The sequence below is a fragment of the Lynx canadensis genome, chromosome B2 (genome assembly GCF_007474595.2).
Source record: "Lynx canadensis isolate LIC74 chromosome B2, mLynCan4.pri.v2, whole genome shotgun sequence".
Lineage (NCBI taxonomy): Eukaryota > Metazoa > Chordata > Mammalia > Carnivora > Felidae > Lynx > Lynx canadensis.
In genome coordinates this window covers 90,396,061-90,413,860 of record NC_044307.1, presented here as the reverse complement: position 1 = coordinate 90,413,860, position 17,800 = coordinate 90,396,061, and positions in this window count along the sequence as shown.

The following is a 17,800-nucleotide window of genomic DNA, read 5'->3' as shown; positions in this document are numbered from 1 at the left end:
GAGCCCGAAGCGGGGCCTGAACTCATGGCCAGGGAGATCATGATCTGAGCTGAAGTCAGACGCTGAACTGACTGAGCCACCCAGGTGCCTCAACAATAAATTATATTTTTTTAAAAAAGACTGCAATGAAAAACAAGGCACAGGATGGGAGCAAATGTTTACAAAACACATTCTGATAAATGAATTGTGCCAGAATATAGAAAGAATTTTACTACTCAGTTATGACATACATACATAATTTGAGATATAGGAAAATTTTGTTCTACTGAAGGTTCATGGAGCAAGAAGAGTCTAGTGGAAAGTTTTTGCTATACTGAGATTTTAGTTTCAATATCTTCTTTCCACAAGCAATGATTTTTGTATGATTTTTAATAAGGTTCCACTAACAATAATTCACAATATCCTAGGAGGTTCCAAGCTCACTCTGTATTAAAATTTTTGTAAGAGTCATTTGGATACCAAGGCATCTTGAGCTATGGGTAACAATTAAGGAAAATCATGATACAAAATTAATTAATTCCTATATGCTCCTAACACTCTCCACCTAGTACAACACCCATATACAAGAGCTATTTGATGATTGCTTGCATTTTTCTTAAAAATATAAAGCTTATTTGTAAGGGGCAAGTCTTAAAGCAAATGTGAGAAATTATACAGCTGTATCCATATTGATACAGCTTTAAAGAATAAAGCCCAAGGGGTGCCTGGGTGTCTTAGTCAGTTAAGTGTTCAACTCCTGATTTTGGCTCAGGTCACGATCTCATGGTTTGTGGGCTCGAGCCCCACATCAGAGTCTGATTGAGATTGTCTCTCTCTCTCTTCCTCTCTCTCTCTCTCTCTCTCTCTCTCTCTCTCTCTCTCTCTCACACACACACACACACACACACACACACACTAAATAAACTTTAAAAATAATAATAAATTAAGAATAAAGTCTTATAACTTCTCCAAAGAAAACATCCAGATGGCCAACCGACACATGAAAAAATGTTCAACATCACTCATCATCAGGGAAATACAAATCAAAACCACCATGAGATACCACCTCACACCTGCAGAATGGCTAACATTAACAACTCAGGCAACAACAGATGTTGGCGAGGATGCAGAGAAAGAGGATCTCTTTTGCATTTTTGGTGGGAATGCAAGCTAGTGCAGCCCCTCTGGAAGATACTATGGAGGTTCCTCAAAAAATTAAAAATAGAACTACCCTACAACCCAGCAATTGCACTACTAGGTATTTATCCAAGGGATACAGGTGTGCTGTTTCCAAGGGGCACATGCACCCCAATATTTATAGCATCACTATCAACAATAGCCAAAGTATGGAAAGAGCCCAAATGTCTATCGACAGATAAATGGATACAGATGTGGTACACACACACACACACACACACACACACACACTAGAATATTACTCAACAATCAAAAAGAATGGAATCTTGCCATTTGCAACTACATGGAAGGAACTAGAGGGTATTATGCTAAGCAAAATTAGTCAGAGAAAGACAAATATCATATGACTTCTCTCATATGAGGAATTTAAGATACAAGACAGATGAACATAAGGGAAAGGAAGCAAAAATAATATAAAAACAGGGAGGGGGACAAAACATAAGGGACTCTTAAATATGGAGAACAAACAGAGGGTTACTGGAGGGGTTGTGGGAGGGGGGATGGGCTAAATGGGTAAGGGGCACTAAAGAATCTGCTCCTGAAATCATTGTTGCACTATATGCTAACTACCTTGCATGTAAATTAAAAAATAAATGAATGAATGAATGAATGAATGAATGAATAAAAAGAATAAAGTCTTATAGGGGAAGATGGTGAAGTAAGAAGACACTAGGCTCACCTCATCCTGTGGATACAACTAGGTAACACCCACATTAGTGTAAATAACCCTGAAACCTGGCAGAACAGACTCTCCACCACTAAATGTAGAGAAGGGCATATCAGAGAGTATAGGAAAAGGCTGAGATGTGGTCAGGAGCTGAACAGAGCACAGGACTGTCCATGGGAGAGAGGGACCAGCAAGCCCCAAGAGGGGAAATAAACAGATCCTCACACCAGGCAGCCATGCATGGGGGACCTGCACAGGAAAGACAAATGCCCATAACATTTGGCTTTGAAAACCAGAGGGGCCAAATTTCACGAATTCTTACCATCAATGAGGTTTACCACCTGGAATTTTAAGAATCAGTGGGCTGGACTCTGGGAGAGCTGGAGGGTAAGAGGAAACTGAGTCCTTGACCTTAAAGAGATGGTATAACAAACCAACCCACAGAGACACAGCATAGAAACAGCAGTTCGAAAAACGCCTGGGGTATATGGGTGGGGATTCGTTTACTAATCTCAGCCAGTGCTGGAGGGGCAGGTGTGGTTGGGATACTTCTGGAACAAATAAACTGGTGGGTACCAATTCCCTCCCCTGCTCCCCAGCCTAGATACAGGGACACCTGCTGGAACCAGCACAGTGCCAACACTCTCCACCTAACTTGCTAACAGTACCCCCACCCCCACATTCTCCGATATGCCCCCTCCAGCCAGGCCTTCATTCCAGGTCTCCTCCCACAAGCAGGCCCACACAAATCTTGCTAACACCACACATCCTGCCCCCATGCACTTCCTTGCCCTCCAATTCAGCCTGCCTCTGTCCCCAGCAGCTGCAGGTTCCTCTCCCACAGTGGACCAGTATGGGTTTTACTGGCCCCATGCTCCCTACCCCTACATTCTCCTATGGGCCTGCCACCTCCAATTTACCCTTGGCCAGGGCCAATCTGAAGCAGTGCTCCAAGTCTGGCAGTGTGCACGTAGCCCTGACAGTGGCCAGCACCACTCCAAAGTGACTGCAGCGCTGCAGAGAGAGGAAGATAACCACACACATCAGTCCAACTGAGGCACCAGCAATGGGGTGGGGGCCTGACTACAGGCCCCACTCACCAACAAAAGCTTCTTGGGACAACACAGGGAAATCATCCTGCAGTTTGGTGCTACTGCATATCTGGCAAATGCAGCCCCAGACTGGTCCACTAACAGTACAGGGACTAAACACTTCCCACAAAGGTAAAGAGAGCCATTGCAGACAACTGGTCTAAAGCCAAAAATGGCTCAGCCACAACAGCAGGGTGCATGCAACTCACACAGGAGACACCCTTAAAGGGCCAGTATCTGGTAAACAGGGGACACTGCACTGCAGGGCACTACAGGACCTCTTCTTCATAAGGCCACGACTTGCGAGAGCAGGAGACATACTTGACTTTCCTAACACAGAGAAACAGACATGGACAGAATGAGGAGACAGAGGAATATGTCCCAAATGAAAGGACAGGACAAAACCACAGCAAGAGACCTAAGCAAAACAGAGATAATATGCCTGATAGAGAATTTAAAGTTCATGAAGATACTCATTGGACTAGAGAAAATAGTGGAGGACCTCAGTGATACACTTAACAAAGAGATACAAAATAGGGGCACCTGGGTGCACTGTCAGTTGAGCATCCAACTCTTGATTTCGGCTCAGGGCATGATCCCAGGGTCATGGGATCAAGCCCTGTGTCTGGCTTCACACTGAGCATGGAGCCTGCTTAATATTCTCCCTCTCTCTCTCTCTCCTTCTCTCTCTCTCTCCCTCTGTCCCCCTCTCCCACTCCTGCACACTGGCTCTCTCCCTCTCTCCCATAAAAGAAATAAATTTAAAAACAGAGAGAAAGAAATAAAAACAATCAGAGCTGAAAAACACAATAACTGAAATTTAAAAATACACTAGATGGAACAAATAGTAGGCTAGAAGAAGCAGAAGAATGGATCAGTGACCAAGAGGACAGAGTAACGGAAAGCAATCAAGCTGAACAGGAGAGAGAAATAATAATAATGAATGAATGAAAATATACAGGGAATTCAGCAACATCATAAAACATAATAATATTCACAGTATAGGGATCCCAGAAGAAGAGAGAGAAAGGGGGAAGAAAATTTATTTAAAGAAATATTAGCTGAAAACGTCCCTAATCTGGGGATGGAAACCAATATCCAGGTCCAAAATCAACCCAAGGAGGTCCACACCAAGACATATAGTAATTAAAATGGCCAAAAGTAATAATAGAGAATTTTAAAAACAGCAAAAGAAAAGGAGACAGTTAGATACAAAGGGAAATACCATAAGACTATCTGCATTTTTCAGCAGAAATTTTGCAGGCCATAAGAGAGTAGCATGATATATTCAAAGTGCTGAAAGGAAAAAATCTGCAGCCAAGAATACTCTATCCAGCAAAGCTATCATTCAGAATAGAAGGAGAGATAGAGTATCCCAGACAAACAAAAGCTAAAGGAGTTCATGACCACTAAACCAGCCCTACAGGAAATGCTAAAGGGGATTCTTTGAATAGAAAGAAAAGATCATAAGTAAGAGTTTTAAAAATATGAAGCACAAAAGCATTAGAAATAAGTATATCTGTAAAAATCAGTCAAGGGATTCACAAAATAAAAGGATGTAAAGTATCACACCATATACCAGAAATCTAGAGGGAAGAGGAATAAAGAATAGGCTCAAACTTGTGTGACTATCGATTTAATATAGACTGCTATATGCAGCAGATATTAAACACAAACCTAATGGTAGCCACAGATCAAAAACCAGTAATAGATATGCAAAAATAAAGAGAAAGGAATCTAAGTATATCAATAAAGAAAAGCAGCAAACCATGAAAGAGAGCAAGAGAAGAATCAGAGAACTACAGAAACCACAAAACAAGTGATAAAATGGCAATAAATACATACTTATCAATAATTACTCTGAACGTAAATGTACTAAACACTCCAATCAAAAGACTTGGGTTAATGGAATGGATAAAAAAACAAGACCCATCTATATGCTGCCTACAGAAGATTCATTTCACACCTAAACACACATACAGACTGAAAGTGAGGGGATGGAGAAACATTCATCATGCAAGTGGACATCAAAAGACAGTCAGGGTAGGGACACCTGAGTGGCTCAGTCAGTTGAGCATCCAACTCTTGATTTCGGCTGAGGTCAGGATCTCACGGTTCATGAGATTGAGCCTCATGTCGGGCTCTGTGCTGACAGTGCAGAGCTTGCTTGGGATTCTATCTCTGCCTCTCCTTCCCCCGCATCTCTCTCAAAATAAATAAACATTTTAAAAAGTAAATAAATCGTCCTTAAAAAATAAAAATAAAACAAAACAAGGACTGTAACAAGAGACAAAGTAGGATACTGTATAAATGCAGCATTATTTACGCTAGCCAAACTATGGAAGCAGCCCAAGTGTCCATCCATAGATAAACAGCTAAAAAAGGCTTTGTATACATACACACACACACACACACACACACACACACACACACACACTGGAATATTATTCAGCCATTAAAAAGAATGAAATCTTGCCATTTGCAACAACATGGATGGAGCTAGAGAGTATAATGCTAAGCAAAATAAGCCAGTCAGAGAAAGATAAATACCATATGATTTCACTTATATGTGCAATTTAAGAAAAAAAAACAGTGAACAAAGGAGTGAAAAGAGAGAGATAAACCAAAAAAAACAGACTCTTAACTATAGACAACAAACAGATGGTTACCAGAGGGAGGTGGGCGGAGGATGGGTGAAACAGGTGAAGGAGATTAAGAAAGAGTACACTTATCTTAATGAGCAGTGAGTAATGTATGGAACTGTTGAATCACTGTACTGTACACCTGAAACTAATAGAACACTGCATGTTTACCACACTGGTATTAAAAAAAAAAAATACCAGCAAAAAAAAAACAAAAACAAAACCAAGAAAACACTATGGTACTGGCGCAAAAATAGACACACAGATCAATAGAACAGAATAGAAAACCCAGAAATAAGCCCACAATTACATGGTCAATTAATCTTTGACAAAGGAGGCAAGACTATATAATGGGAAAAAGACAGTCTCTTCAACAAACGGGGTTGGGAAAAAATGGAAAGCTACATGCAAAAGAATGAAACTGGACTATTGTCTTACACCTTACACAAAAATAAACTCAAAATGGATTGAGGACATAAATTTGAAGCCTCAAACTATAAAATCCTACAAGACAGCACAGGCAGTATTTTCTCTGACATTGGCCACCGCAACATTTTTCTAGACATGTCTACCAAGGCAAGGGAAACAGAAGCAAAAATAAACTATTGGAACTACATTAAAATTAAAAGCTTCTGCCTAGCAAAGGAAACAGCCAACAAAACTAAACGACAACCTACTGAATGGGAGAAGAAATTTTTGCAAATGACATATCTGATAAAGAGCTAGTATCCAAAATATGTAAAGAATTCATACAACTCAACACACACACAAAAATAAATAATAATAATAATAATAATAATCCAATTTTAAAACGGGCAGAAGATATTAATAGATATTTCTCCAAAGAAGACATCCAGACGACCAACAGACACAGGAAAAGACGCTCAACATCACTCATCAGATAAATGCAAATCAAAACCACAATGCAATATTACTTCACAAATCTGTCAGAATGGCTAAAATCAAAAACTCAAGAAACAACAAGTGTTTGCAAGGATGTTTCCAAAAAGGAACCCTTTGCACTGTAAGTGGGAATGCAAGCTGGTGCAACTACTGTGGAAGACAATATGGAGGTTCCTCAAAAAATTAAAAATATTACCATATGATCCAGTAATTCCACTAGTGGGTACTCACCCAAAAAAATATGACAACACTAACTCAAAAAGATATATGCACCCCATGTTTATTTCAGCATTACTTACAATAGCCAATTATAGAAGCAGTCCATTGTCCATCCATAGATGAATGCATAAAGAAGTTTTATATTATAACTTAGAATATAGAATAACCATAAAAAGGAATAAAATCTTGCCATTTGCAACAACATGGATGGACCTAGAGAGCATAATGCTAAGTAAAAAAAAAAAAAAAAAAAACAAAAGCAGTCAGAGGAAGACAAATGCCGTATTATTTCAGTCATACGTGGAATTTAAGAAAAAAAAAAAGAAAGAAAGAAAGAAAAAAAGAGAGGCAAACCAAGAAAACAGATTCTTAACTATAGAAAACTGATGGTTACCAGAGGGAAGATGGGTGGGGAGACGAATGAAAGAATTGAAAGGTATCATGATGAGCACTGAGTAAGGTATAGAATTGTTGAATCACCATGTTGCATAACAGACACTAATATAACATTGTATGTTAACTATGCTGGAATTAAATTTTAAGAAATTTTAAAAAAATTTAATGAAAGAATAAAGTGTTACAAATTATATGCCTGTACCAAAAACTGCCCATTTTCTTGAAGACATATGTAGTATCTGTAATGTTATCTTAGTGTAAAATCACATAGCTGCGTCAGTGTAAATAAAATCATACCCCTTTATAATCTTATTGACGTGTCTGCAGGGTTACCAAGGCCAGCCCACATGGATGTGTCGCTGCATCTTCAACAAAAGTGTGCAGCCCAAGGGGTGCAGATGCACTCTGAAGCCCAGCACTTACTCTGCTGCAAGCCTTGTGTCAGTGCTGAAGCACTTACTCTGTTGCAAGCCTTGTGTCATTGCTGTTGCAAGCCTTGTGTCATTGCTGTTGCAAGCCTTGTGTCATTGCTGATAGTGGCACCTTTTTTCTAATGATCCTTCTAAATAGGTACCTTTCCGTAACTTGTGAGCTCAGAAAGAGAGAGAGAGCACACGCGAGCTGGAGAGAGGGGAGAGGGAAAAAAAATCTTAAGCTTGCCCCATGCTCAGCACATAGCCCGTCACGGGGCTCCATCCCACAATCCTGGGACCATGACATGAGCCGAAATCAAGAGTCGGAAGCTCAACCAACTGAGCCACCCAAGAGTCCCTACACCTTTTTTAACACACATGAAAAACTGTGAATGCTAAAAGTGGCCCTAATGACCATTAGCCACTTTGGAAAAAAACAAAACAAAATCTCTCAGAATTACATCTCAGAATAACCATCCTTTTAGGAATTAAGCACCCCAAGTTTTTCTCCATTCTTTCATTCTGTTCAATATACAGAATATCTCTGATATTCTTGTAGGTAGGAGAGAACAATATAGGTAGAAGAGAACAATTCTGCATAAGAAATGACCGATTTGATCTTGAAATTTCCACATCATCTATGTTATCCCAATCATTGGCTAACAAAGAAAAACCCCTCTACGTACATACACAATTCATTTCTTCAGGGAAGCCTGATGTAAGATTTTCCCGTCATCCCTTAAGAATGGCCAAATTTTCATTGCTCTGTCTGAGCTATGAAAAGCTGATCATCCTGTATATACAGCAAAGAAATGTCTGAAAATTGTAGCAAAACAGGATTGTATAGAGAATTTGCAGTCAATTGTAATTGACAGTACATTTAGCTTAGGGATATCAGCTAAAAGTATTATCAATGTATGCAACCACTCTCAGCCTGCCTTCAGCAACCACAACAATAACTTAGAAAATCCTTTCTTCCTGATGCATCTATAAACAATTAGCATCTCTTTGTTAAACTCTAATTGCTCTTCTTACACAGCTGTGCCACTGTACAGCTCAAGAAAGAGAGCCCAAGTGTTAAGACAGTTATTAATAAAATAATGCCATAACGAAATGCAAGGGCCTGGAGAGTTCAAGACAAACAGGTCTCCCCCACATCTTTTCTGAAAACAAAACCATAGACTATATCTTAAATGCTGAGTTCTCCCATCCTTTTCTCTTAAATATGTCATGATACACAGAGCATTACATGGCTTAACAAGTACCTTGTATATATTAAATATTGTATTAGATAAACAATATGCATTGTTTGTACTTATTGCTGCATATTTTCCCTCTTACCAGTTGCTTTTGTTTGGTTTTCAAATTTTTTACTTGCAATCTACCCACATCCTCAGTGACTAGCAAAGCTAAGGAGTAGTGTTCAACTCCACACAAACTACCTATCACTTATGGGTAAGGCAAAAGAAAAGGTTTTCTTTCTTTTTTTTTTTTTTTTCTGGGAAACAGTTACAAAGCTCTAGCAATATTCATTGAAAATCCTATGTCAGTTCTAAACCTCAGAGATTTTTCACCCTTCAAAGTGATACAATATAGGATGACAACATTCCTACCCCTTTCTACTTGAGAAACTCCAAAAACTGTTTGTCCCAGAAATATCTTGACATGCTGGAAGTTTTCAGCTTCAGGAAATGAAATTTTCTACAGTGGAGGATTGAGATATCTACAAATTTGACATGAAACCACTTGACTTAGTATAGAAGAGAAATATTCTTCAAGAACAAAACCCTGAGATGAAATAGCCCTTATATATTTTAACAGTCTCTATCTTTATGCCTCAAATTATACAACTTATTTGACAAATCCAGTGACCAACAATATAGTTTCCTCACTGAATCACTTAAGCTGCTTCTGTGTGTTAGTAACTGAATCCCTGACCAACAGTAGATTAACAATAAACTCATTTCACTTTTCACACACACACAAAAAGCTGTAAGTAAGTGGCTTACTCCTTCCTCAGTGCCACATCCTCAGCAGGTATTTCAGTCCTCAGGCTTGTAGCCTCATGGCCACAGAATGGCTGCCTCAGGTCCAGATTGTGAACTCACATAGCATATTCCAAAGCATAAGGGAAAGGAAAGAACCCCCACCTTGGGCATTTCTCCATCTATCTTTTCCAGAAGCACCACCCACCCTAACTCAGCAGACTTGATCTTACATCTCGTCAGGCAGAACTGGATCATGTGGTCACTCTTAGCTGCAAGGAAATATGGGAAGGTACTTACCTGATGTTCCCAGCCTTTTTCATGGGGGAACAGAGGAAGGGGAATGGTTATTGAGCAGGCAACAACAGCATCTATCACACATGCTGGTAATGTCCTTTCCCTGATTTTCCTTCTGGAAAGCTCTTAATCATCCCTTAAGACACAGCACATCTGTTACTCCCTTAGCAAACCTCCCTTGACCCAGACCTGGGCAGTGTTGGATGTTCATTTCTTAGTGATCTGACAGTTTTATGTACCTTTATACAGGAAAGTGTCCAGTTTGCATTGCGATTGTCATCAATATCTGTTTCCCCATTACAGAGTAAACTTCTGGAATTGGAAACATTTATCTTAACAACCATATCTCAAATGTCTATGGAAGCATGGTTGAAAAATAATTAGACCCAACTATTTAAACTGTAATGATAAGGGGCATCTGGGTGGTTCCATTGGGTGAGTGTCCAACTTTTGATTTCGGCTCATGTCATGATCCCAAGGTCATGAGCATGCAGCCTGCTTAATAGTCTCTCTCTCTCTTTGCCCCTCTCCCCCACTCACTCTCTCTTTCTCTATTAAACAAATAAAATGTGATGATGAAGTTATTCCCACATGGTCACATATATATTGTACTAGATTAGGCAGCATACAAAATCACCAAATAATTATCTAAAAGAAATGAAAAAAACTAAACATAAGTACAAATTGATTGTGTTGATGACCACCCAGGTAACTAGAGTCACTCTTTCAATGGGATTTTGTCTGGAACAACAGACAAAAGAGAGAGAGCATTCATCACCATGCGCTACCCCAGGAGCAGGGCTTTTAGAACTTCAGAATGTGGACTGCATGACCCTCATAATGTCTGGGTTCAAATACAAGCTACTGTTCCTGATGTCTTGGAGATGAAATATTGAACACTCTTAGAGTGCTAAAAGTGATGACCAACACAGTAGCCCAAAGAATCCAGGACTCCTTCCAGGTCCAGGGCAGGAAATAAGACAAGCCTGGAATCTCTTGTCCTACCAGATAGAACAAAAACTATTAACGACTAATAGGGTCATGTCAAGAGAACTCAGGACCCAACCTAAAATGATTCACGGGCTAAAGATGGGACAATCTGAACATCAATAAGAATGATAATTGTAATGGATTAAAATGTATCGAATGTGTTTAGAATCACAAATTCCTAATGATACTTTCAATAAGTCACCTGTAGAGGACACTGGGACATCACTTTATTATTGTGAAAACTGATTGGAAAAGAATCAAACATTTATCCTGCCTCTCTTATACTGACTCCCTTACCACCAAGTACCAAACAGTAGTACTGTTCTCCCATCAGTACTTCTTTTTATAAAGTTCTTCTTTTTATAAACATTCCAGTTAATTCACAAAATGTTCAAAAAAAAATCCAGAATTAATTCGTAATTCACAAAGTGTCATCACTTTGCACTCCGTAATGGATTAGTGATCATCCACAGTTATTAACATTATAAAAAGAAAGATGACCAAACATCGTGTGCACCCTAATAGAAGCCCACCTCTATGAAGTTGTCAAAGGGAAAAAAAATTGAAATGGAATCCAATCAGGGCACTAGGTCTAACTACAAAATTTACAAGAAATACAGAGGGAAAAGTACATCCTATTACACCTTAGAGACAGAATCAGCAAAATATAGACCATGGAAAACTGTGCAGGACAAACATCTCAGATACTTTACCCAATACATTACAGGAAGGAAACATGTAGATTAAAAATGACTTAAGAGACATATCCACTAATTGCAATGCATGGGTCTTATTTGTATCATGATTCAAAGAAACAAACTTTTTTAAAAAAATTGTTACATTTATAAGACATTTGAAATGCATTTTAAATACTAATGAGATGTTTGTAATATTAAGGAATTGTTGTTTTAAAATGTTAGATGTTGGGGCACCTGGGTGGCTCAGTCAGTTAAGCATCCAACTTCAGCTCGGTCATAATCTCAACAGTTCATGAGTAGGATCCCCATGTCGAGCTCTGTGCTGAGTGCTGACAGCATGGAGCCTGCTCCAAGCTCTGTGTCTCCATCTCTGTCTCCCCTTCCCTCTCTCTCCGTGCCCCACTCTCTCTCTCTCTTCTTCTCAAAAATGAATAAACATTAAAAAAAGTTTAGGTGTTGATAATGGTATCTGGGTTGGTTTGTTTGTTTGTTTATTTGTTTGTTTGAAGTGCTTGTCTTCTGCAGATACATACTGAGATATCTCCAGAAGAGGTACCATGTTTGGGATTTGCTTTACGGTAGATTGGAGAAGAAAGAATGTTGGGGTGGATAAAGCAAGTTAGCTGTGATTTGCAAGTTATTGGGTCTGGACAGTAAGTATATGGGAATTAATTACAATATTCCATCTACCTGGGCGCCTGGATGGCTTAGTCAGTTAAGCATCTGACTTCAGCTCAGGTCATGATCTTCCAGTTCATGAGTTCAAGCCCTGCGTGGAGCTTTGTGCTGACAGTTCAGAACCTGGAGCCTGTTTTGGATTCTGTGTGTGTCTCTCCCCTCATCTCTCTGTCTCTCTCTGTCTCTCTCTCTCTCTCTCTCAAACTCAAATAAACATTAAAAACATTTTAATACAAATATTCTATTTTTGTATATGGCATTTTCTACAATGAAACATTTTTTAAATTCTTTCCTAAGTCAATATATTAGTAAACTAAACAATTTAGCTGCTCTAGTTCACTAAGGTAATAGTAGCAAGACAAGACTGGGTAAGACAAGGTACTAAATGGAACTTGGCCAGCAGCCTATAAGGATATGACTCCTTTTCAAAGGCGGGTAAAAATCAACATAAGGTATTGTATTCGTTTGTCAGGGCTGCCATAACAAAGTACCATAGACTGGATGGCTTAAACAAGAGAAATTTCTTTCATTAAAATTCTAGAGGCAAGATCAAGATCAAGGGGTTTGCCAGTTTGGTTTCCCCTTAGGCCTCTCTCCCTGGTTTGCAGATGGCTGACTTCTTGCTGTGTCTTCACATGGTCTTACCTCTGTGTATGGTATATCCCTGGTGTCTGTGTATCCAAATTTCCTCTTCTTATAAGGACACCAGCCAGATTGGATTACGGCTCGCCCTAATGCCCTAATTTTAACTTAATCACCTCTTTGAAGGCCTTATCTCCAAATACTGTCACCTTCTGAAATACTAGGAGTTAAAACTTCAACATATGAATTTGAAGGGTACACAATTCAGCTCATAAGAGCTGCTATACTTAGCAATCCTATATGATGAGCTAACATTCTGGGAATATGTCTGACAAGTCAAGCTTCCTCCTTAGACCTGAAGAAAAGCCAGGAATTAGGTCAAGGTTAGTGGGATGCCTCACTTCAATTGACTCCTAACAGGTTCTAGCCCTCCAAGAAGTCAAACCAAGCCTAAAAGATATTCTTCTTAGAAGAAAATAAAGATTTTCTTTTTTTTTTTTTTTAAGTTTATTTATTTTGAGAGAGTATGCATGCAACCGGGGGAAAGTCAGAGAGAGAGGGAGAGAGAGAGAGAATCCCAGGCAGGATCTGCACTGTCAGCACAGAACGCAATATGGGGTTCAAACTCACAAACCATAAGATGATGACCTGAGCCGAAGTCAAACACTTAACCAACTGAGCCACCCAGGTGCCCTGAAAATAAGGATTTTTCTATGGAGAAAGATTACAAAGAAAAGTCTCACAAATTAGGGTATACAGTTTCCTGGCCAAACCCAATGAACCTGTCAAAGCTTGGATAACCAATGTCTTTCTGACTTTGCTTGAGGCACCTTATCCCATGCAGAGAAGGGATGTGTGCAGAGAAAACATGTCTTTGCCTGCATACAAGGCTGCAAATAGACAACACGAACCCCTCTGTGTACCATCTGCATTAACAGGGAGAAACACAGGAAACTTCCAGCCATGAACAACAACAGAGCTTACCCTCCGGCACCCCACAATCCCCCAAATGGCCCCCACACATGTTCTCTCTACCTGGATTCCCTGCCAACATCTTTTTCAAGGGTTTGGCCAGAACAAGCAGGGCATTCTGTTCACAGGTGGTTTGGTTTGTCCTGTTCCAAATATTCTAGGCACCTGAACAAATCACAGCACTCTTTCCTCTCTTTCCCTCCCCCATCAGTTTGCCAAAGAGATACAAAATTGTGGTGGCTTAATTGGGCATTGTTTTGCCACCTTAAATGAGGTTACATTTCCAGGGACATACACACTCCATGCCTCCCACCTTCCTTGTTCTTTATGAGAGCTTACTTTCCTCCAAAGTCTTACCTAATCAAAAATATTGGCTAAGCTGGCATCATCATCAGCTCTAAACAAACCACCAAAGTCTGTCAGGCCCACCTGCATTGTGCTTTACCTTCTCACATCAGCTAAAATATAGAAAGATTTTTTTTCCAAAACAGCTCTGCACAAGTTTATACATTTATGTCAAGACTTGTGAGAGCTTGTACCACCCTGCTTTCAGATATACTAATCTCTAGATTTCTATTATCACTTACTGACACAAAAGGGTCCTTGGTCCGTAATTCATCGGACTACATAATAAATTACATAAGTTATATATTCCCCTTTCATAAGACCACTGGCATTCCTTCAGCCAACAACCCCCAATCACTCTGTATTCAGCAAGTCCTCCCAAACTCCTAGTCCAAAACAATCCCACCAGGTAATATCTTGGAAAAACCTATATGTGGATGGAAATATGCAATATGCACTGGAAGAAGGATACAGCCATGGCAGAAGGGAAAAGACCTGAAGACTGCAGTACTGGAGGGAGCCATAGCCAAGTGGCATGTGTGGAGGAAGCAGAAAAATGGTTCTGCAGCATCTCTAGGGGTGATGAGCCTGAGGACCCCCAACAGAAGTGTGGCAGCAGGTGTCCTTGTCCCCAGCTTCCCCAGCTTTTCTCCTTGTGCTGTCCAGATTGTGAGCCCAGAGTCTTGGAAATCAGGAATCTGGGATCTGAGTGGGGCACCTGTCAGCTTGAGAAAACGACACTGTGAGAAACTGTTACAAACTTTCCTCCTGGGTCAGCAGGAGCATAGAAAGAGGCTACACATTTACTAGTCAAGCAAGCTGGGTTTCCAATCCAGACTCTTCTACATGCTCTCTTTCTAGATTTGAGCAAATTACTTAACTTCCCTGAACCTCAATATTCTTATATGTAAAATGGAGAAATGCTATCCAAAAGTTATTTATATGATTAAATAACATACTGTAGGTAAAGTGTCTCTCATGTTATATGGCTAGATGAATGTTTTCCCTTCCAGAAAAATTCCTGAGAGCCAAGACAAAAAGGGAATCACAGCCATGACATCGCTTTCATTCTCCAATCACAGGAGATATCAACATCTCAGAAAGACAAACTTTTCCTTAGTATCAAAGTAATGTGTATTTTGAAAGTTTCTAAGAGAGTAGATCTTAACAATTCTCATCACAAGAAATGGTTGGGGGAAATACAGCCATTTATCTTTTGCAACTTTCATTCAGTTCTAAGTGTCAACACCATCAGGATAAATATATAATGCAAAGGACCTCAAAATAACAGCCAGCTGTCCAATTTTTTGCAGTAACACCCGTGCGAGGGGCGCCTGGGTGGCTCAGTCGGTTACACATCCGACTTTGGCTCAGGTCATGATCTCTCAGTTCATGAGTTTGAGCCCCGCATTGGGCTTGGTGCTGCCAGCTCAGAGTCTGGAGCCTGTCTTTGGATTCTGTGTCTCCCTCTCTCTCTGCCCCTCCCCTGCTCATGCTGTCTCTCTTTCTCACAAAAATAAATAAAGCATTAAAAAAATTTTTTTTAAAAAGGTCCCTGTGTGATTCTCACAATAAATCAACCACAGTTCTGAACTATGGCTGCACAGGCCACACCCCAGATCAAATAAATCAGAATCTCTGGGGGTGAGACCTAGGCATCAGTCTATTTTTAATCTCCTGAGATAATTCTAATATGCTGGCAGATTTGAGAACTCCTGGTCTACAATATCAGCAGCAAGGTGATCATGGTGGTTCCTGGGAGGCAAAGGAAAGTGTGCTGCTATCTGACACTGGGGCTGCCCATAAAATGGGTTCTAAAACTGGAACCAAGTTCACAGCAGAAGAAGTCTCAGAAGGACTTGAACAAAAGGAAAGATTTACTTACAAGTTAACGATCTGCAAAAACATCTTTCTAATTTATTAACACTCTACTTAATGCTAAAATAAAAGGCAAGATAATATAGCTAATGAAAAAAATGGAAACTACCTAAATGTTTTTCAATTTTGAAAAATGGATAAATTGCAGTGCTTTAGAGCAGTTAAAAATAAATGAATTAGATCTGCATGTATTAACATGGATACATGCTGAATTAAAAGAAAATTGTTGAAAATACATACAGTACAATACCTCTTAGGTAAAAAAAAAATTAATTTTAGAGAGAGGGAAAGCATGATCAGGGAAGAGGGGCAGAGGAGGAGAGAGAGGTAAGGGAGAGGAGAGACAGAGACAGAGACAGAGAGAGAGAGAGAGAGAGAGAGGGAAAGAGAGAGAGGGAGAGAATCTTAAGCAGGCTCCATGCTTAGCACAGAGCCTGATGTGGGGCTAAATCCCAGAACCCTGGGATCATGACCTGAGCTGAAATCAAGAGCCAGACACTCAGCCAACTGAGCCACTCAGGCGCCCCCCTCTTAAGTAAAATTTGAAACACAAAGTAATATATTTTACTTTAAATATATAACATATATAGCAGAAGTATAAAAATATAGAGTTGATGGGTTAAAAAAATAAGATAATGGTTACATCTGGGATAGAAAGAGACTGGAAAGATATAGCAATTAATTGTAATGCATAAACTTTATTTGGATCCTCGTTCAGGAGCGAAAAATAGCCCCCCAAAAAAGTCATTCTTGGCATAACTGGGTAATTTTAATATGAACTGTATACTGCGTAATTTTATTAAGTTACTGTTAATATTTTTTAGAGATAATGTGATTATGATTTATGTAGAAAATAAACCTTATTCTTAGGAGATACATACTAAAGTCTAATAGTATCTACAACTTACTTTCAAATGGTATAGCAAAATCCATGTTGTACACACACACACACACACACACACACACACACACACACACACACACCCTGAACAGATCAAATCACCCTAGGGCTTGGTAAAAAGCAAAAGTCCCTCAGTGGCCACCTGAGATACTACCACAATGGTTGTTTCTAGAATTGCAGATGAAGGTTGATGTTTCCAGGCCCAAAATCCCCAGGAGGAGAGTGAAGGCCAGAAACCGCAGGCTTGTTTCTCTAGTCTAGCCCACGCATGGCTGATTTCTACTACCTGCAGGACCAATCTGCCCTCTCAGCACACTCTGCTCTCTGCCATCATAGCTCCAATTAACACACTGAGCGGTTTTCTGTTTATTTGTCTCTATCCCCCACCAGTCCACGAGCTTCATGAGGACAGGGACCATGTCTGTCTTTTTGCTCTTGTCCTTCCAGCACCTGGAAGGACAATGCCTGGCACATGCTAAGTACTTAATAAACATTTGTTTAGTTAGTAATTATGGCCATCTTCCAGGGAGAGGCTGGCCCTCTCTTCTCACCCATAAGACACAACAGACCTTGTAAACATGCCCCTTTGAGTTCATTTCTGATCCACAAACACTTGTTAAAATACTGTGTACAGTGGTGTCACTGTTGAAGCTGCCATGATCCCTGAGCCTGTCCAACAGTTACTGTTAAAAAGTGTTTGCTTCCATAAAAAATGCGTCCATGATTTGATTAACCTAAATATGTTTTACTTTCCTTGTCATCTGAAAGCATTTATTATCTCTCTGAGGCCTTAAAGACAGTAGGCAGATAAAATCTCCTGCTCATTTACTCATGCAAATTAACTAGATTCAGGAACTCTTCATAAGTCAGCTATAGATCCAGTAACCAGAAATCTCCCCCATGTCATGACATAATGCTTAGTGCTAGTGTCCTCATTAAGTTTTCATAGACAAATTTACTTCCTATA